We start from the raw sequence: 23,463 nt of genomic DNA on the forward strand, positions 1-23,463 counted from the left end.
CCCATCCCCAAATCCACGACACCCTGAGGTCCTTCTGAGGTCCTTGCTTACCCTAGCCCTCCCCGTTTTGTATTGTTTTTTTTTTCTCTCTCTCTCTCTCCTTGAACTTGGAGGAGAGTACCAGCTGACTTGGGGAGAGTCTGGGAAGAAAGGCGAGGCAAATCTGCTGAGAAAGCCCAATTTACCTAAACATCCTGGGATAGGAAAATTGGTCTGGGAGAATGTGGAGTCAGAAAATCAATTAGACCTCCCCTAGCACCCTAAGGAGGAGGGACTGTAGTAGGTGCTATCCAAGCTTCCAACAGCATATTTGGGGTTTCTGGTGAGGTGTAGCTGCCCTCACGCTGGAAATAAGGAGTCATAGTCTTCTGTGTTGAGTTGGTTCAACAAGGACCCACTTGCATCTCCTACTGGACCTCTCAGGCAGCTTTCCTGCTGCTCTGGGAGAGAGAGAAGTGAGGAAGGGAGAAAGGGGGAAGAGGTCAGATCCCTAAGCATATTATTTAACTAGAAAGAGGATTCCTAGCTTGAAACGTTGGTTCTATTTTTTTTTTTCCCCATGATTGCTAATATTGCATTGTCTCCTGGTCTTTCCTATGGTTTTATCCCCCAAGGTCCTTTCTCATTTATTTAGATTTTTTTTTCTTTTTCTTGCTTATTCCCCCTCTTTTCTTTACCCCCCCTTTTTTCTTTTCTCTTTTGTTCTTTTCTCTCTTTTTCTTCTTTTTTATTTTATTTTCTTTATATAATAGATGCTGCAGGGAGTCCTTCACACTTGCTGTGTTTCCTCATCCTCCACTTCCTCTTTTCTGTGTGTATTGATTTTGGCCATGTACACTATCCCTTTTTCCCATACATCTTTCTTGCCTCCATCATCTACTGTTTCCCTTACATTCCACCTCCCTTTCATTGGCCCCCAAATTGTCTGACATTTTATTTCTAATATCTTTGTTCTGTTTTCTGTCTTTTATTCACTCTTTATATTATTGTCTTTCTTTTCTCTTTCCGTCTCTCATGAAAACACAGGTCTTTTAATTCATACTATATTCCTCCCCATATTCAGTTGACTGTCTCATTATAGGTACTCTACTTACTGTTATAACTCTACACAACTTACATGAGTCTAATATGCATTCTTCTAGATCTCACATTGTTGCTCTGTTAACATTTATTACCAATATTACTTTATACAGTTTCTTTTCTTACTCATTTTTCTTTCCCTGGCCCTAATATTCTCCTTCAAAGTGAACTTAGCCAGCAACAAGATAAAGAGTAAGAAGAACAAAGTGACAAAGAGAAGACATAACACTTACACATGAACAATGACTAATTATTCCCCAAGACTAGATGAGGAAGCTAAGGAACTGATTATACCTGTCAAGACAAAATAATAACCAGACAGCAACAAAAAACTACAAACCAAGCCAATAATCAGGAAAACATGGCCGAATCCAATGAAAAAACTAAAAACCAGGAAGGGGAGCAGAACATTGGACAAGTAATTAAAGATCTCAAAATATATATTAGAGAGCAACTTAATGAAGTAAAGGAAGAGGTTAACAATATGAAGAAAACACTTGGAAAGGAAATTGCAGACATACACAAAAAAGATAACACATATTATGATGATGAACACCACAGTTCAAGAAATAAAAAATACACTCTCAGCAAATAGCAGCAGATTAGAAAAGACAGAGGAGAGAATTAGTGACATGGAAGACAGTACATCTGAAATCAAACAGATATTAGAACTGATTGATAAAAAGGTAGAAAAATTCAGCTGAGACTTAGAGACCTGAATGACAATGCAAAACACACAAAAATACATATTATAGGCATCCCAGAAAGAGAAGAGAAGGGAAAGGGGACTGAAGAGGTGTTGTAGGAAATAATGGCTTAAAAATTCCCAAATCTACTGAGAAAGATGGATGCACATGTCTAGGAAGCACAACTCACCCCAAACACCATAAATTCCAAAAGGGCTACCCAAGACATATACTTGTCAAATTATCCAATGCTCAAGACAAAGAGAAAATTCTAAAAGCAGCAAGAGAAAAGAGAACCATCACATACAAGGGACTCCATAAGATTAAGTGCTGATTTCTCATCTGAAACCATGGAGGCAAGAAGGCAGTGGTATGATATAATCAAGGAACTAAAAGAAAAAAAATTCTAAACAAGAATACTCTACCCAGCTAAACTAGCATTCAAAAATGATGGCGAGTTCAAAATATTCACAGATAAACAGAAATTAAAAGAATATGCCAACAAGAACCCTGCCTGTCAAGAAATACTAAAGGGAGTTCTGCAGGAAGAAAGAAAAAACAGGAGAGGCAGAATTGGAGGAGAGTGTAACAGCAACAAAAAAGACAGAAAGAGAAGGAAAAAACAAACAAAATATGACAAACAGAAGTCCAAACAAAATATGGCTAACGTAAATAATTCGTTGAAAGTAATAACACTGAATGTCAATAGATTAAACTCACCTGTCAAAAGATTCAGACTGGAAGATTGGATAAGGAAATATGACCCATCTATATGCTGTCAACAAGAAACACATCTTAGACCCAGGGATTCAAGGAGGTTGAAAGTGATTGGTTGGAAAACAATCTTACAAGCAAACAATAACCAAAAAAATGGCAGGAGTAGCTATATTAATATCAGACAAAACAGACTTTAAATGTGAAACAATTGTGAGAGACAAAGATGGATACTACATATTAATGAAAGGGATAACCTTTCAAGAAGACTGAGCAATCATAAGTATTTATGCTCCTAACTAGGGTGCCTCCAAACATGTGAGGCAAACAATGGAAAACCTAAGTGAAAGAATAGATGCCTCTAAAATTATAGTGAGAGAATTTAATACACCACTATCAACTTTGGACAGAACATCTCAAAAAGAGTCAATAAAGAAACAAAAACTTTCCACAATATATTAGAGGAGCTGGATCCAATAGACATATACAAATCATTACACCCCAATACAGCAGGATATACATTTTTCTCAAGTGCACATGGATCACTCTCGAAGATAGACCATATGCTAGGCCACAAAGAAAGTCTCAATGAATTCAGAAAGATCGAAATCATAAAAAATAATATCTCTGACAACAGTGGAGTGAAACTGGAAATTTGCAAGGGCCAGAGGCCCAGATTTCACACCAAAATATGGAAATTAAACAGCATACTCTTAGAAAAACAATGGTTCAAAGAGGAAATCTCAAAAGAAATTAATAACTACCTTGAAATTAATGAAAATGATAACATAACATACAAAAACTTATGGAATGAGGCAAAAGCAGTACTGAGAGGGAAATTTATAGCCATAAATTCTTACATCAAAAAAGAAGAAAGAGCAAAAATTGAAGAACTAACTGCACATTTGGAGGAATTAGTAAAAAACAACAACAAAGTAACCCCACAGGAAGAAGAAAAAAGAAATAACAAAGATAAGAGCAGAACTAAATGAAATAGAAAATGAGAAAGCACTTGAAAAGATAAGCAAACCAAGAGCTGTTCTTTGAGAAGATCAATAAAATTGACAAACCCTTAGCTAGACTAACAAAGAAAAAAAGAGAGAAGATGCAAATACACAAAATAAGAAATGAGAAAGGAGGTATCACCACTGACCCCACAGAAATAAAGACTACCATAAGAGGATACTTTGAAAAACTATATTCCAACAAAAATGACATTTCAGAGGAAATGGACAAATTCCTAGAAACACATAAGCAGCCTCTATTGATGAAAGAAGTAATTGATGATCTCAACAAATCAATCACAAGTAAAGAGATAGAATCAGTCATTAAAAACCTCCCAAATAAGAAGAGCCCCTGGCCAGACAGTTTCACAGTTGAATTCTACAAAACATTCTGGAAAGAAATAACACCAATCTTGCTGAAACTCTTCCAAAAATTGAAAGAGAAGGAACATTATCTACCTCATTCTATGATGCCAATATTACCCTAGTACCAAAGCCAAACAAAGACACTACAAGAAAGGAAAATTACAGACCAATTTCTCTAATGATCCTAGACACAAAAATCATCAACAAAATACTTGCTAGCCGTATTCAACAACATATTAAACATATTATACACCATGACCAAATGGGATTCATTCTGGGTATGCAAGGATGGTTCAACATAAGAAAATCAATCAATGTAATACACCATATAAACAGATTGAAGGGAAAAAAAATCACGTGATTATATCTATAGATGCAGAAAAAGCATTTGACAAAATACAGCACACTTTCTTGATCAAAACACTGCAAAAGATTGGAATACAAGGAAAATTTCTGAAAATGATAAAGAGTATATATGAAAAACCCACAGCCAACATCATTTACAATGGTGAAATCCTAAAATCTTTCCCTCTAAGATCAGGAACAAGACAAGGATGCCCACTATCACCTCTTCTATATAACATTGCCTTAGAGTACTTGCTCAAGCACTAAGGCAAGAAGCAGATATAAAAGGCATTCAAATTGGAAAGAAAGAAATCAAAATTTCATTATTTGCAGACGACATGATCCTATACATAGAAAACCCTGAGAGGTCTACAACAAAGATTCTAGAACTCATAAATGAGTTTAGTAAAGATGTAGGTTATAAGATCAATGTGCAAAAATCAGTAGCATTTCTGTACACCAATAATGAGCAAGATCAGGAGGAAATCAAGAAACAAATACCATTTACAATAGTAAATAAAAAAATCAAATACCGAGGAATACATTTAACTAAAGATGTAAAAAACTTATGCACAGAGAACACACACTGTTCAAGGAAATCAAAGAAGACCTAAATAAATGGAAGAATATTCCATGTTCATGGATAGGAAGACTAAATATTATTAAGATTTCTATCCTACCAAAACTGATCTACACATTCAATGCAATCCCAATAAAAATTAACACAGTCTTCTTTAAGGAACTAGAAAAACTAGCTATGAAATTTATTTGTAAAGAAAAGAGGCCATAAATAGCTAAAGACATATTGAAAAAGAAAAATGAAATTGGAGGAATCACACTACATGACTTCAAAACATACTACAAAGCTACAGTATTGAAAACAGTATGGTATTGGCACACAGATAGACAAACAGACCAATGGAAATGAATTGAGAGTTTTTATATAGCTCCTCATATATAGTCATAAAGTATTTGATAAAGCCACCAAACCCTCTCAACAGAGAGAGAATAGCCTATTCAACAAATGGTGCCTGGAGAACTGAATATCCATAAGTAAAAGAATGAAAGAGGATTACCATCTCACACCTTATACAAAAATCAACTCAAAATGGATCAAAGACCTAAATATAAGAGCCAAGACCATAAAGACTTTGGAAAGCAGTGTAGGGATGCACCTACTACCTTATAGTAGGAAATGGCTTCATGAACTTCACAACAAAAGCATGAGCAGCAAAAGAACAAATAGATAAATGGAACTTCCTCAAAATTAAAGCCTTCTGCACCTCAAAGGAGTTTATCAAGAAAGTAAAAAGAGAGCCTACACAATGGGAGAAAATATTTGGTAACCATATATCTGATAGGAGACTTATAATCTGCATATATAAAGAACTTCTATGTCTTGAAAATAAAAAGACAAACAACTCAATTTAAAAATGGGAAAAAGATCTAAACAGACACTTCTCCGAAGAAGAAATACAAATGGCTAAAAAGCACATGAAAAAATGCTCCAAATCTCTAGCTATTAGGGAAATGCAAATCAAAACTACAATGAGATACTATCTTACTCCCATGAGATTGGCAGCTTTGAAAAAAACAGAAAACTATAAATGCTGGAGAGGATGTGGAGGAATAGGAACACTCATCCACCTCTGGTGGGAATGCAGAAAGTTCCAGCCATTCTGGAGGACAGTTTGGTGGTTTCTCAAAAAAAAACTAGCTATAGATTTTCCATATGACCCAGCAATTCCACTGCTGGTTATATACCCAGTAGAACTAAAAACAAGGACACAAACCAATACATGAACACCAATTGTCATAGCAGCATTGTTCACTATTGCCAAAGTTGAAATCAGCCCAAATGCCCATCAACAGATGAATAGATAAATAAAATGTGGTGTATACATGCAATGGAATACTGCTCAGCTTTAAGAATGAATACACTACAAACCATGTGATAACATGGATGAATCTTAAGAAACTTATGTTGAGTGAAGCAACCCAGGCATTGAAGGACAAATACTACATGACATCAATGATATGAAATAAGTAAACCAAGCTGCCTCAGAGAGCTAGAGACGGGACGATAGGCTTAAAGGAAATTGGGGGGAGGGTAGACGAAGGATGTAAAGTGACACCTACATGGTGAAATCTATAATAAGCTGGAGGTAAGTATTTGTACAAGGAAGGGATAAAATGAGGGACTAGGGTTACCTTTGGGTGGGGCTTTGTGGGCTTGAGGGGCTAGAGATGGGAGGATGGGTAATATTGCCCAAGAAATTAGGGGGAAGGTGGGGCAACATACAAACATAGGAGATTATCAGGTATTTGGTTGAGAGTATTATGCTGAGAAAACTTTTTCAAAAATATAATAAGGAAGGTTACCTGTTTAAGATGCTTAAAGGGGATAATCCGATGCAGGATAGGTTCCTAGGGAATATGTGAGTGCTCATTTTGCCATAGTGGGTTATATCATTGGATAGAGACCCATATAATGAAAGTGAAGGTATACCCACATCCTGGGGAGGACTGATGTTCTCAAAAAGAGGGAATTTTATCTCTCAAGAGAAATGGTGGCTCCCAGTGCATTAGGGCAGTTGAGCTTGTCAAGCCCTCAACACTGTTGCAAGTATCTCTGAACATGGCCCTTCAAGCAATGAAGATTGACTGTCACTGTGGGCCCGAAGGGGAGGGGGAAAGAGGTATTGATTGGTGGAATCAATGTAATTGTATGGCAATAGAAGTGTTCCACAAGATTACACAAGGATGGATATAAGATATGATAAATTATACCAAAAATATATAGGGGCTGATAGGCTAAAATGTAAATCCTAATGTAAAACATAAGATAACTAAAAATTTAGAAAATTGTGTAGTCTAAAATATAACCCACAATGTAAACCCAAATGTTACCTTGTTTGAAAGTTATGTCTCCATACCTGTACATCATTTTCAGTAAATATAGTATGAATATGTAAAAAGATTATTGCTGTGGAAGGGAAAAGGGTTTTATGTTGGATATGTGGGAGTACTGTATATAGTATATAAGAATTACTGTGATCCAAAAATTTTGTGAAGATTAGCTTAATAATTAGGAAAAAAAAAAGGAAAAGAAAGGACATAGACACTGAGGAAAAGACAGAAGTATTTTCCTTGCCAATTGCATACAGGGCAACACTTATTGCAGTGATGGAAGGCAATACATCAAAAACAAAGCTTTTGCATATTTTAATTCTTTGATACCCCAATTTATTTTTACCTTAATTTTTCTAAATTAATATGTTTTCTATATCTAACCTTTAAACTCATCACTATATTCCATTTTACTATTAATGGAACCTGGCAATATATTGGACTTCACTTTTGAAGAAGTTTTGGATCACAGAGAGGTTCAACAATGGCAGGGGAGGAATACTGGTGTGGGATGTTATTAACAGGAGATACATGGTTGGCAGGGAGTTCTACAGGGCATATATCCAGGGTACATAAAATTGTTTGGGTATTTTCATAGTGGTTACAATTAAAAACAACAACTGAGTGAGTGCTGAGTTCTTAGCCAGGGAAGCTCTATCACAGTCCCTAAAGGAGCAGCAACAATTCCCCAAGTGTAACAGCAAATACCAAAAAAGAAGGAAGGTCCAACAATGAGCCCTTGATACTAATGATTATGCTTGTGAACCTGTACACCTGAAATAAGAACAAGGCCTAGAGCTCCAGGGTGCCTAAGAGTTACCTCCTGAGAGCCTCCGTGTTGCTCAAATGTGGCCATTCTTGGAGCCAAAATCAGCATGTAAATGTGTTGCCTTCCCCCCAGCATGGGACATGACTCCCAGGGATGAGTCTCCCTGGCACTGAGGGATTACTACCAAGTACCAGCTGATGATGTAACTAGAAAATGACCTTGAATAAAAGGGTCAACTCAGACCAGCAGAATATCTCAGTCTGCATATAATACCAGGAGTTAAAAATACTTTTTGACCTGAAGAAAAGGGGGAAATGGAAAGGACAAATGAGTTTATACAGTTATGAGTCTCCAAAAAGAGCCGGGAGATTATCAGAGGGGTTGCACATCTCAGCAGAATCCCAGAGACAGATAAATTAGATACAACCCCAGGTATTGGTTCTTCTGAGGGCTACAGACACCCACAGGTTCTATGGTCAAGGCAGATGGAGTTCAGTGCCATGTCAGTTGGCCTTACTTTGGAGTTTGTATTTCTGTGTGATGGAGCTGGACTCAGATGTGATTTTTGTCCACAAGTCTCTCCTATTACTTTTACTGGAACTGTAGTTGGTGCTGGGGTTTAATATATACCCAGGGGACCTGAATCTCTGGACTGACCATGTGATAGCCAGGCCCTGAGCCTCAACAGACTTTCAATCCTACACTCTGGTTTATTGGACTTACCCCACTCAGCTAACATGGAGGTTAAGAAGGTCAACCACCACACCAGGTAACCAAGAGTGTCTACAACTTTAAGCAGGAGAATTGCATCCAACATCCACATGGAATCTAAGCCCCTTCTTGATATAGATGTGGAGTGGACACAACCATTCCAAGTCTGCAGGATGGAGGAATAGAGTATGGATTAGAGTGGACTTACTGATATTCTATTCATGAACTATTGTGATTAGTAATTGAAGAAAATGTGGCATTGGTGTGGAGAAAGTGGCCATGATGGCTGTTGGAGGTAGGGAGTGGGGGGAAGAGATGTGATGTGGGGGCGTTTTTGGGACCTGGAGTTGTCCTGGGTGGTGCTGCAGGGACAGTTACCGGACACTGTATGTCCTCCCATGACCCACTGGGTGGACTGTGGGAGAGTGTGGGCTACGATGTGGACCATTGACCATGAGGTGGAGTGGTACTCAGAGATGTATTCACCAAATGCAATGAATGTCTCATGATATTGGAGGAGATTGTTGTTATAGGGGGAGGAGTGGGGTGAGAGGGGTGGGGGTATATGGGGGCCTCATATTTTTTTAATGTAACATTAAAAAATAGAGAGAAAAAAATGAATATAGTCTTATTACATATCTCATTTAATCTTTTTCAAAATCTGTGTTTCCATTTAAAGTGTGCAGTTGACAAACATATATACCAATGAAAACACAACAGAATCAAAACACAAAATATTTCCATTACCTGTAAAAGATTTATTTTGCATCTTTATAGCTCCTAACTTCCTATAACCCTAGTTATAGCTAGTCAGTAATCAGCTTTCTGTTTCTTTATCTTAGTTTGCATTTTCTAGAACCCTATATAAATGGAATCATGCAGTATGTAATTTTGGTATGTGATTTCTTTCATTTCATGTTGTTGCATGCATAAATAATTCCTATAAATTACTGAGTAGTATTCTGTTGCATGCAATGCATGGATATGCCCCAATTTATCTAGTCATGTCTTGAGGGATATTTGACTTGTTTAGTTTTTGGCTGTTGGAAATAAAGCTGCTATAGATATTCTTGTTAATTTGTTCTGGGAACCTATCTTTTCCTTTCTCTTGGTAAATTACATGGTCTTATGAATGGTACATAATGAACTTAATAAGAAAATGCCAGTGCATTCCAATGTGCTTTGCACCATGTTAAATTTCCAGTAGTAGTGGATGAGTGTTCCGGTTACTCCACATACCCTCTAATATCTTTTTAAGTACTTATGTGGGTAATCCAAAACTTTGCTCTTTTTCACTATTTTTTGTCTTTCTATTATTGAGCTGTAAGACTTCTTTATATATTATAGATATGAATACTATATCAGATATATTGAAGTAATTCCTCCAGTTCTTTGTCTAAATTTTTCATTTTTATATCTGCATTTCAAAGAGCAAAAATCTTTACAAAAAATTAACAATTTTTTTATGTGTACATCTGTATACGGTTTGAGAAATGTTTGCTCACATGAAAAATCTTAACAGTTTGCTCTGTTTTCTCCTAACAGTTTTCTAGATGTAAATTTTTAATTTAGACCTATTATGTTGTTAATATTTGTGCATGGTGGCAATGTGTGTCACTATGGAATTAACTTGGCACCTTTATTGAAGATCAATGTATCATTTATGTGTTGGTCCATATCTTACTCTAAATTCTTTCATTGGTCTATATTTCCCTCCTTTAACAAATATTACTCTTTGTTAGTATGACTTTATACTAAATTTTATAATCAAATAGTTCTAATCGTTTTATTTTATTCATTTTTAAAAATTATTTTGACTATCATTGGTCATTTGCATTTCCACTTAAATGTTAAAGTCAACTTGTCCATATTCCCCAAAAAAAGCTGTCTGTAATTTTTATTGGAAATGTATTGAAACTACAGTTCATAATACCATGGAGTATTACATAAGACATAGAAGTTTTTATAGGTGCTCTTTGTCAATTTGAGGAAATTTCCTTTTAGTGCTATATCAGTAAGAATTTTTAAATTGGAAATTAAATTTCACTCAATCAGTTTTTACATTTATTGAGATGAAATTTGTTCTTTTTTAGTCCTTTCTGTGAAGTCTTTGTTTCTAATATCTCTCTCTCTCTCTCTCTCTCTCTCTCTCTCTCTCTCTCTCTCTCTCTCTATATATATATATATATATATATATATATATATATATATATCAGACATATGTAAGTCTTTGTTTCTGATCTATCTATATAATCAGACATATCTGTATGTATGCTTATTATTTATAAAGTATGTATTTTCTGTATCAATTCATTTGTGTCCACATATTTAATGTCTCCCGTAAATAGCACATATTTGCATTGAACTTTATTCTAACTTTATTGATATTCTTTTTTTGCTTTCCTTTAAATTTTATTTACAACATGCCATCCATTGTTGGAAACTGAGGCAAGGTGGCCTCACAAGGAGAGACGTGCTGTCTCCATGGCTATGCTTGCAACTTAAGGAATGCAGTAATTAAGAGTTCCTGCAAATGGGATGAAGCTGTTAAAGGCTGAAAGAAAAGATGAGCACATATCTTTTGTAGTAAATAGAACACTTAGACTTTGTACCTTGAGATAAGATTTTTTAAAATTCCTTAGACTATGAGTAATGCTGATAGATAACTGCATGTTGCTGCTTGTCACGTAGGCTGCATGTTGCATGTTTGTTGTCACGTAGACTGGGGTATATAGAGAACCCCTTGTAAACAATAAAGTTGTCTGATGAGTCTACTCGCAGACCCCGTGATCCCAGCTCTCTCATTCTTTCTTTCTTTTTCTTTCTTTCTTTGTCTTTCTTTCACTCTCCCTTTTCTCTTTCTTTCATTCCCAATATCCTTTGGGTCCAAATCTCCAACAATCCATGTTCTCTTTTAAATCATTAAACATAATTAAAATAGGTACTTTAAAGTTTTTTTTCTGCTAATTCCATGTTCCCTTTCATTTCTGGGTTTATTTCTTTTGACTGATTTTTCCCCCCTGATTTCTGTTCACATTTTATTTCTTCTGTCCTTATCTAGTAATTTTTTTACTGTGTGCTGACCTATTCTAAATACTACATATTTTTCTTATCTAATTTTTTGCCTTCTTTAATGGAATGTTTTATTTATTGAGGCAGAAGTTAATTTACTTGAGGGGTTTACTAGATTCCTTAGAATCTTGTTTATAAAATTTTTAGGGCCAGTCTAGAGAAGCCTATACTCTCCATTTTATGATGTGGACTGTTTGGAACTGCTGTTCCTGTGCAGGTTCTGTCAAAGCTGTTATCCTCACCATTTTCCAGTTGTTTTCCTTTTGCTAGTAATTTTTCTTTTCCTGGCCCTGTGAACTCCTGCTCTTCATCTTCATAGCTTAGTGTTTGTCCAAAGACTTGAGGTTATCCTTATGAAATATCTGGATCAGCTTTCCTTCTCAGTTCCTAATTTCTAGTATTTTATCTAATTCTAGTGACTCGGATCTCCAAGCACCTCTTTCTTTTGTCAGCCAGATTGTTGATCTCTCTGGAGTCCTGCTACCCTCCCTGCAATTATTCTGTAATGGAACTTTTGGCAGAAAGCTTGAGGATTTGTAGATATCAGCTCCTTTGTTCCCTTCTTTCAGGAATTACTGACTTGTGCTCCCTACTGCATTTTATTTGAAAATAAACGTTTCATGTTTTGTTTAATTTTATAGTCATCCATGTGGAGCTTTCTAGTCTGGTACCAGTTATTCTGCCATGACTGGAGCTAGAATTCTTATCCTTCATTTATTGTGTAATTCTGCATTTCACAAGCATTGGTCTCTATGTGACTCCTAATACAAAAGCTACTTGTATGTATCACTGTTTTTCAAAAATTAAGATTCTATAGTTGGTAATCTAAACTACATTTATTCAGCATGCTGCTATTTTAGAAATTAAGCAAGTGTATGGTTCAAAGTTGGGAGATGACATCTTATTTGGGGAAGCGAATTATTTTTTATATGTATTATAATTATACCTGAAAACATGCTTGATTGAAATCATTAGTTTTTAAAATTGAAAGAACACTATGCAATTTAGGGATGTGGGTAGAGAAAGGAAATTTAAAATAAGGTATTGTAGCAAATAAAGGACTTTTAAAAAATTTTCATTATTTATATTATTCTTTTAATGTTACATTAAAAAAATATGAGGTCCCCATACACTTCCCCACCCCCCTCACCCCACTCCTCCCATAACAACCTTCTCCATCATCATGGGACATCCATTGCACTTGGTGAACACATCTCCAAGCACTACTGCACTACATGGTCAACAGTCCACATTATAGTTTACACTCTCCCCCAGTCTGCCCAGTGGGCCATGGGAGGACATACAATGTCCAGTAACTGTCCCTGCAGTACAAACCAGGACAACTCCAAGTCCTGAAAGTGCCCCCACATCACATCTCTTCTTCCCATTCCCTACCCTCAGTAGCTACCATGGCCACTTTCTCCATCTCAGTGCTACATTTACTTCCATTACTAATTACATTAGTTCCAGAATAGAGTATCAGTAAATCCACTCTAATCCATATTCTATTCCTCCATTCTGTGGACCCTGGGATGGTTATGTCTGCTCCACCTCTGTATCAAGAGGGTGCTTAGATTGCACTTGGATGATGGATGCAGTTCTCCTGTTTGCAGTTATAGGCACTCTTGTTTGCCGTTATAGGCTCCCTGGTGTGGTGGTTGACCCTCTTCACCTCCCTGTTAGCTGGCTGGGTCAAGTCCAATAAACCAGAGGGTAGGAGTTGCAAGTCTGTTGAGGCTCAGGGCCTGGCTATCATATGGACAGTGCAGAGATTCAAGTCCCCTGGGTATACACTAAATCCCAGCACCAATCACAGGTCTGGTAAAAGTGAGAGGAGAGGCCTGTGAACAAAGATCACATCTGAGTCCAACTCCATCACACTCAGGAACATAAACTCCAAAGTAGGGCCAAATAACATGGCACTGAAGTCCATCTGCCATGACCATAGAACCTGTGGGTGTCTGTAGCCCTCAGAAGAACCAATACCTGGGATTGTATCTACTTTTATCTATCTCTGGGACTCTGCTCAGGTGTGCACAAGGGCAATCTCGCTGATAACCTCCCAGCTCTTTTTGGAGACTCATAGCCATATAAACTTATTTGTCCTTTCCATTTCTCACTTTTATGCAAGCTCAAAAGCATTTTTAACTCCTGATATTACATGTAAGCTGAGATATTCTGCTGGTTTGAGTTAACCCTTTTATTCAAGGTCATTCTCCAGCCACATCATCAGCTGGTACTTGATAGTAATACCTAGGTGCCAGGGAGGCTCATCCCCAGGAGTCATGTTCCACTTTGGGGAGAAGGCAATGCATATTTACATGCTGAGTTTGGCTTTGAGACTGGCCACATTTGAGCAACATGGAGGCTCTCAGGAGGTAACCTTAGGCACCCTGCAGCTCTAGGCCCACAAGTCATTAGCATCAATGGCTCATTGTTGGACCATCCTTCCTTATTGGTCTTAGCCATTGCACTTGGGGGATTGTTGTTGTTCCATTAGGGAATGTGACAGAGCTCCCCTGGCCAGGAACTCAACACTCCCCCAGGCATCGTTCCCAACTGTAAACACTATGAAAATATCCAAACATTTTTATGCACTCCACATATATGCCCTGGAGAACTCCCTCCCAGCCATGTGCCCCCAACCAATAATACCCCACACCAGTATTCCACCCCCACCACCATCAAACCCCTTTGTGGTCCAAAACCTCCCTGAAAATGAAGCCCAATATATTGCCAGATTCCATTAATAGTAAAATGGAATATAGTGATAGGTTTAGAGGTTAGATATAGAATACATACTAATTTAGAAAAATTAAAGTAAAAATAAATTGGGGTATCAAAAAATTAAAAAAATAAAAGCTTTGTTTTTGATGTTTTGCCTTCCATCACTGCAACAAGTGTTGCCCTGTATGTACCTTGGCAAGGCAAAAATAAGGGCCTTTTGAGGTAAAATATCAGAAAATACCTATGCTATAAAATTGCATTTTAAAAGACAGATTTTCCTGGTGTTTCTACAAAATTTTTTCATGCTGTTTTTTATTGCATATGGTATTTTGTTTGACAATGATTTTGATTACTTTTAGACTAAGCTTTAAAAAAAACTAATATATTTTATGTATATAAATAAACACTTTGAAATTTAACTTACCCCATATTTAGGTATTTTTTCTGTTTTAATGTCTAATTAAAAGTTGCTTTAATAATACCAAGCTGAAAATCATAGGAATTTCTTTGGTATAATTTGTAGGATATAACAACAAAACAAATGCTAATAAAGAATAACTTGTTTTTGTTCTGTGATTGCTTTTGAATAGTTTGATCAGCTGTATAATTATTTTGCTACAGAAGTGAGAACTATGTTTGGTTTATAACAAACATTAAATAAGTACTGGATCTGTAAGCACAATTATAAAAAATTCTCTGAAAATTTCATTACGTTTATACCATGCTACTTATATAAATTTAATTAAAAAATTTTTAGCTCAACTACATATAATTTCATTTGCACTTAATCTGTTACTATCAAGAAATTTTAGACACTGACATAAAATAGAAAAGCTAAATCACTTCTATTTCTTCCACAGATATATATCTTACTTGTATTTTTAAATTGAATAGTTTATAGTCTGATTAATATTTCAGAATGATTTGTAAGTCTACTACAAACAAGATAGCCTTATAATCATTTTATAACTGAATTGTTTGGGGATCTGATTTGGGAAAGGGAAGCAAATGTGTTACTAATGATATGCACAGGTTTAACTGATCTGGTTTCAGTTCAGAACCTTATGTCTGTTCCCAGCTCTTGTTGTTTCTTTAAGCCCAGATCCTTTCGAGATCTCTCTCTACAGAAAATAACCCTCTAGGCTTCTGTGAAGGGACAGTTGTTTAGTTACACAAACTGAAAAAAATTTCACATTTACCTTACAAAGTCTTTTAACTGATCCACCTAATTATGGTCTCACAGTATACTCTACTCCCCAGAGATAGCTGGTACTTTTAGTCCTAAGTCTTTCTCGAGATCCTACAGCAAAAAGTACTGGCTTTTCCTCTGGAGTTACACAGAATTTTGCTTTCTCTGCTGTGGTTACTTGGTGAACATCTGTCTATCACTTCTCACCTTGTAGAATTTTGTTGAAATCTGCCTGAACATGTGTGCCTCAGTCTCCTCCTCCCGGGTTAAGCAGGAGCAAAGGAAACCAGTTCAAGCCAGTCCTATAGGCAGTAAAAGAGATGTCCAAGAAAAAGCTAAGTCAATACCAATTCAGCACAAAATTCCATTCCTTATTTGGCAAAGGGAAGCAGGTAAAAACCAAAATGGTTGGAATGTGATGGGGGAAGCGGTTAATCACAAACTTCTGTGCGGGAAAGTTAGATCTTCTCGGATAGGCGGTAACTTGTGAAGTATCCAATTTATGGAGAAACAGAGGAAGGGCTTGCATGCTAGGCTTGGGAGTATAAATTGTGTCATTTTTCTTTGTTCGGGGTGCCAGCCACATTTTCTGGTTGTGCGTCCCTTCTTGCAAGATTGAAAATAAATTCTTTTCTTCTCTACAATTAGGTGAGCCTTATTTTCTTCCAGAAGATTTCTTTCTAACAACATGTATGACATTCTTGTTATTTTTCCTTCATTTCACTTGGTTACTGGAAAGAGCAGAAGTATACATGTGTGCTTGATGACTTTTTTTTCTCTTCTCTTACTCTCTATGTTCAATAACTTATGGATCTTTATTGATTTTATATTTTTAAATGAGTGCTATGTTTTCCTCCTTTTCCTTTTGTTTTCATTTTGTTTGTTCTCAAGAACATCTCCTGATGTATCTTTTAGATACATTCACATGCGTTATTTACATGTATTTCCCAAACTGCTACCAGTGTGATAAAAAATGAAACTCAAATGCAATCCTTATATCTTTGACTGAAAATATTAAAATTACTTCCATTTGCACATATAATCAGTTCAACTGTCTTTTTAAAGTCAATTTTATTGTTACATATTAATAAAGCATACAATCTATCCCAAGTGTACAATCAATGGTATAATCACATAGCTGTGCATTCATCAATTCAATCACATTAGAGCATTTTCATTATTCCAATAATAATGTAATAAGAGACAAAAAAGAGACAAACAAAATAAAATACATTTACCCCTTAATAATCATCCTTCAATCTCTCTATGCTCTTCCTGCCCTACATAGCTGCTATTTTGTTTCAGTCTCTCTAACTTAGTTTGTACATTCCTATTTTGATTGAACATATCTTGCTATGTGTTGGACATCTTTCCATATGATTTTCTTTTTTTTTTTAAAGCTTTTCTTATAACATTTCAAATATAAACACAGAGGGTGCCATTTGATTTTAAAAGAGAGGCATAATCTGGAGAGACATTAAAATTTGGTTAATGCTGAATATTGCACAGAGCCAATCAATATTCATATTCTGATTTGAACGATTATTGTTCAGAACTAGACTAATTTGATAAAGTTCCTTTACTTTAAGGGATTATGGAGTATTCTCATTAATGATACTCTACTTCTAGAACTTAAGCTGTGATAGAATCTTTTAATTTTGGAATGATGAATACATAAATTGGATTACCATGCTGCATTAAAAAGAATGGAATATGTTTTTAAAAAGTAAGAGGAAAATAGGTACAAAATATTGGATGCGTGGTTTCTATAGAAAGAGTACTGCCCAAGGTATTATAATATACACCAGGTAGTGTATCCCAGCCAAACCCTTGCTGAGTAGTCCCTCTTCCCAACGTGATTCTCACTCTAAAGAGTAAAAACCATGGTACTAATTCCATTCAACTCCCCTTGACAGGAACTGCTAACAAAGGCAGGAGATGATTTATTAAGGAATCACAATTTTCACAATCCAAAATTAAACTGTTATTCTGTAAAAATTCTGCTTCTCTCCAGAAACTGTCTGTACGTTTTACCTGGCTATACTTGATCTGGCACTGATGTTTCTGTCAGGACTTATCACTTACCTACTTCCTTCCTGTCCCTATTCCTTTTTGGAATTTTAGGTTATTTGTTACTTCTGGAACACAGTGTGCTACTTCAAAGGCTTGTCTTGTCCTAGAACATACTATCTCTTCTTGATCTATCATTTTCCCAATCTTCTTTCATACTTTACCTGAAATATAATCTCTATTAGATTTTTATTTGATTCCCTCAAAATAAGCTAGTCTCTCCCTTTTTCCTGCCACCTCCTTGATTTGTATATAGTTTTGATCATAATATTTATTAACTATAGCATTTATTTATTGCTCACTTTTTACTAGAGTGGGAGCAATGATAACCCAAGACTTGTAGAATTTTACTTTTTTAAGTATAATATTTGGTGAGTGAGACTAAACAAATGAGTAATAGATTTATGATGCCTCATTGATTGTGGCAAAGGCTAAAGGAAATCGCTAAATCAGTGTCATTGTCTTTATCCATGGGAACGAATAATATCCAGCTAGTTCCAGTTTTTAAAAAAGCAAAAAGCAAGCATACACATACATGCATATATGTGCATGTATACAATAAGATTCTAGTTTATGATTAAATATTTTGCTGATTCTAAATTTGACTTATTTCATGAATAAATCTTCTACACAGAAAATTAAAAAATATATCACATGATTGCATACCTAAAAAACCTTCTCTATCAAGTTCAGATTGAATTTTCATATCAAATGAAGAATATTATACTTACTTTATTTTTGAATTATAAATTAATTTTCAATCAGCTAGGGATTTTTCTTAAAGTATATACACATTTTTATTCTGAAGAATGAGAAATCTGTATTTTTGACCTAACAGTATTTAAAACACTGGTAAGCATAGATATAAATTCAAAACCTACCAATACAAGTCTTGCAATTTTAATAAATTATGAACAGGTTATTTGTACACTGTAGAATATAAAATAGAATGACAAAACGATCTCATCACATGGTTTTACATAAACAAATAATTATCTAAGGAAGCTTTAAATAGAAATTTGATAGCTTTATTTAATATACTTACCTAATACAAAATCAAGTTGTTATTTTTTAGGGCAAGTTCAAAGACATGCCTGAGTAAGGCTGTGCTAGAATGCACATTACCAAAATGGGCCTGAGTATTGGAGGCTAGTCTAGGTAACACGTGGTTCAGCTGAAAAGAATTTAAGTCTACTGAGTAAACAGAATTATCTAGAAAAGTTTTGGAACTGAGCATTTTTAGTTATAAATGTGCTTTTGTCAGTGAGTGCCCACAGACATGGTCAGATGAAAAAAACAGTCAAACTGTTAATCTCAATGTCCAATATTCAGAGATTTTTCTACTTCCAAAGGAAATACAAACAAAACAAAACAAAACAATACCCTACAGACAAGAAACAGAATGCATTGGTGCATTGGGTTTACACTTGGTTGGCAAGATCATCTTCAGAGAAGTGAGAAATTCATCTGCTTTTATCATTGTTTCCTATTACCAATGTCTCGTCATGCCCCACACCTGATATGCCCACCCGTGTGTGAAAACCCTGATAATTACCATTGCCTTTTATAGAAAAGATGCAGTTATTATGAAAATTTAGTTTTTTATAATGAATGAAAAAATATTTGTGGCAATCTTATATAATGTAAGTGTATGTACTTATGTACATGCACACAGACACATCCATATATATATATATATGTATATACATATACACACATACACCCAAACGCATAACATCTACAATGTTTAGTGAATTTTTGAAGATGAAATGAAAGTTCCTTGCTCACATATGTGTTAGATTCCTTAGATAATTTTAAAAGTTAGAAATATTATAACTGATGTTGTTTAAGTCATGTTTTAATGTCACTCAGTCTGCTATTGCTTTAATTTTAGTATAAATTGCCTATTATATAACTGCAAGTAAAAGAAAAGAATGAAAGATCTTTAAAATCTACATTAACTTAAACTGAGCTCTCTTTCTTCTAGAATTTTAAACAACTTGAGAATGTATTTATTACAATATTTAAAGTAAAAATTAACCTGCAAGTACTGAACTTCTGCTTTTATTAATGACTGGAAAATAAAATCAACAAGGATTTCCTGTTATGTGACAGAAAATTCTCTATATCACTCAAAGTGAATTGCTCATCATTACAAATCGTTTGTATGTTTTGGTACAAATTTGAGTCTATTTCTAGGAAACACCTGACCTTTAAAGCTCCTAGATGAGGGGAAGGTAGCAGAGGAATTCCCCAAAACTCCAAGAATCTGCAGAATTAGACTAAAGTTTAGTGGCATCTCAAATTAAGAAAATTCAACTTCCCAGTATTCCATTTATTTGCACCATTCATGTACATATTTTACCAGGATTTGGACCACATAACAGGGTAAAAATTCCATTGAACATATTTTTTCTCATTAAGAAGAAAAGAAAAAAATGTATATACTTCTAGTTAGGACTTAGTGTCATTGGATTATTTTAATATATACCTAGGCATAGCAACAAATTGTTATTCAAATAACAGACATACAAAAATTAAATCCTCTTAAGTCTTCTTATTAAACACTGATCTCTTCTTCATGCTGTGATTTGTACTTCATAAATTATATCCCTTAATCAAATTACCTATTTACCCTTTAATCAAACAAAAATAACAACTTTCATATATTTTACTTTTTCTTCAGATAGCCTGTGTCCAAACCGTATACCCAGAAACCCTATTTGTTTGGGTTAGCTAATGATTATGTCAGCAAACATACAGTTTAAAATAAGGTTATTTTAGAGTTCATTTTTTTCTTATACTTTTCATAGTATAGTAAAGTACCTTCCCTATGCTCTTTTGTTCTTTTCCAAAACATCTTATAGAATATAATTTTAATTTACATCAATAGACTTGTTAGCATCTGTCGTAGTTTGCCAGAGCTGCAATCATAAATACCACATAATGGGTTGGCTTAAAACACAGGAATTTATTGATTCATGGTTGAAACTAAAGGTCCAAAATCAAGATATCAGCAAGACTTAATTTCTTCTATAGTCAGTATATATTGGTGCTTTTTACCAACAATTTTTGGTGTTCTTTGGCTTGAAACCCTGCTTCTCATCACATCTTTGCAATGTCATCTTCCTTTTAGCTTCTGTGAGTTCCAAGTGCTTTTTATAAAGCCTACAATAATCTAGATTAAAGCCTCTCCTGCTTTCAGTAACCACACTTTAACTAAAAATTACCTCTTCAAGGGACCTTCTTTATAATGGTTCACATTCACACCCAAAGGGATGGGATTATGATTAAGAACATTTGTTGGGGTACATAATTCAATTTACCATGGTGTGCTGTTTTAATTTGGGCTGCACTGCAGATTGAATTATGTATCCCAGAGAATGCCATGGGAGGAGATGGAGGCAGAAATCAATAATCCTATAAGAAAAAGGAGACAAAATTGTCATGTGATGGGAAAGCCAGGGAACCCAAGGATTATAGCCAGCCAGAGTGTTACAGACCTGGAGGGAAGCAAGCCGCCTAGTTAATGCCTTGATCTGAACTATGCCTCTGAAACTATGAGTCAATAATTCCCATTGTTTAAGTCAGCCCTGTGTGATATTTGTCCTAGCAGCCTGGAAAGCAAAGAGAGTCTGTGAGATCATTTATTTTGTGCACCATCTCTCAAAGAAAAAAATAAACCTAGCAGTGTGGCATATTCTGCAATCAATGACAGTTGAAAAATTATAAGTGGTTAAATTGCAAAAGAATATTATTTAATTATTAATATATTTTTAAATAATTTTACTGGAAACCGTATATTAGTTGTACCTTCAACTTATTAACTGCATATTTAATTATATCCACTTTTTGATAAAGGATAAGAATAAAACTTGTCAATGTAAAACATTCAATGTATTTAAGAATGGCTTTGTTGCACAGAAGAGACTTTTGGGGGCAAGTTGTTTTTTAAAATTCAGTATACCATTTAGTAAAAAATAAAAATTCAAAACCCTTTCTTTAAGTTTTTAAATTTGCTTAAAGTAAAGAATCCTATTATTTATAAATTTAGTACATTTAACAATTTTAAAGAGAATTTTGATGATTTAAGTTTCACTACATACTACACAATGCATTTATAAATAATCTTTAGATGCCTAACAAATAAACCTTTAGTTTTTAAAAACTGAATTTGTTTCCCTAAATATTATGAAATACATGTCCATATTTTCTCATTAAGCATTCTGTCTAGGAAATATATCCTTCCTATCATTTTTTGTAGTTCTAATAAATCCCACAAAGTAATTTTATAAATAGAGTGATGTTCAAGTTTTCCTAAACACTCCAATTCTGTTTGCAAAATTGGAAAAGTTTTGTTTCATCTTAAAGTCACCAGTTCAACATGAATTCACTGATTAAATTAGAATAAAATATCTGCTGTGTTAGCTTATCTTAAATATAATATTTTTAAAACAAAATATACAATATTATTCAAAGCTTATCACAAAATACTAAATATAGGTATTTAATTTACTCTGTCAATATTACATTTATTTTTAAACTTTCCCAGGATGTTAAACCCTTATATGTTATACAATATCTAGTGAATTTGGGGTTAGAATTACAACCCTGAGAGGTTTTGAGAAAATTTCTCTGTGTGCTTAGATTTACTAGAAATGAGATTTTAGAACACACAATGGTATCTAGAGCTGCAGGTACTTAGTATGATTTTCCTAAGATCACAAGGAACAAGTTTGGCCAGGATTTAATCTCTATTCCAATGTGGAATTCAAATTTTACATTCAAAACCCAGTTTCATTTCACAACTTGAGTCTTTTGACTTCAAGATTTAATCCTTTGAAAATTATTTTGAACTGTATCACCTAATTAATATAGATTAATTTCTGCAGTTCTCATTCAGGATGCTTCAGACTTGATTAGATTTGAATAACATATTTACCATTGATTCAGTCTTTTAATTATTTTGATCATCTCTCTAGTCTTCCAAATTTATTTTCTAACATATATAGGCAGGAACCTAGTTTGTGCAAAAATATGTTTGTGTTTTCTTTTTAGTTTGATGATTTTCAAATGGCCTTAGTGAACAAAATGTTTGCTAAATGTTTAAAAAGTTAAAAATATAATTTTTGCATGGATAACACTGTGCTACATCATGCCTATTTTCAACTACTTACTAACATGATCATGTATTCCTCAATGTTTTCAAGAAACTTTTCTCTCACCAACACTCATACCTTCCATCACTCTGAAACTGATGTTCAAAAGATAACTAAGAATTCCTAATATTGTAGAGATTTTTCAGTCATATCTTCTGCTTTTCAACCTCCTAATTATATCTCTGTTCTTGAAAGTTTTCCTTATTTTCCACAATTCCAATATCTCCTTCTTTCTTAATCCTTATCATTTTTTTCTAAATCTTTTTCATTGTATCTTCTCTTAAAGTGTCTTAAGTGTTAGTATTACTGATAATTCTGGTTTGGCACACCTTCATTCTCCAACTGCAACAACTAGTTATGATACATACTGAGAAAGAGAGAGCAGCTTCTGACGTTATCAGAGCTTGAGTCTAGTTTCTTGGCTTTGCCACGAGGAAGAATTCAAGTATGTGCTACAAATTAATCAGACAAGCAAATAATTTATTGGGGAGGGGTGTAAGGTAAGAGAAAGAAAGTACAACTTCAGGGATGCAGGCAGGCATTCTCAAGGGAGAGGAATGAAAAGTTCTTTCCTGGGATCCCGTTTTACTAGTGGTACAGGACTCCAGAGCCTGCACTGATTGGCTTATCTGAGACTAAGCAAGGAAAATCTACTGAATGG

Source organism: Dasypus novemcinctus, chromosome 8 (genome assembly GCF_030445035.2).
Source record: "Dasypus novemcinctus isolate mDasNov1 chromosome 8, mDasNov1.1.hap2, whole genome shotgun sequence".
Taxonomy (NCBI): domain Eukaryota; kingdom Metazoa; phylum Chordata; class Mammalia; order Cingulata; family Dasypodidae; genus Dasypus; species Dasypus novemcinctus.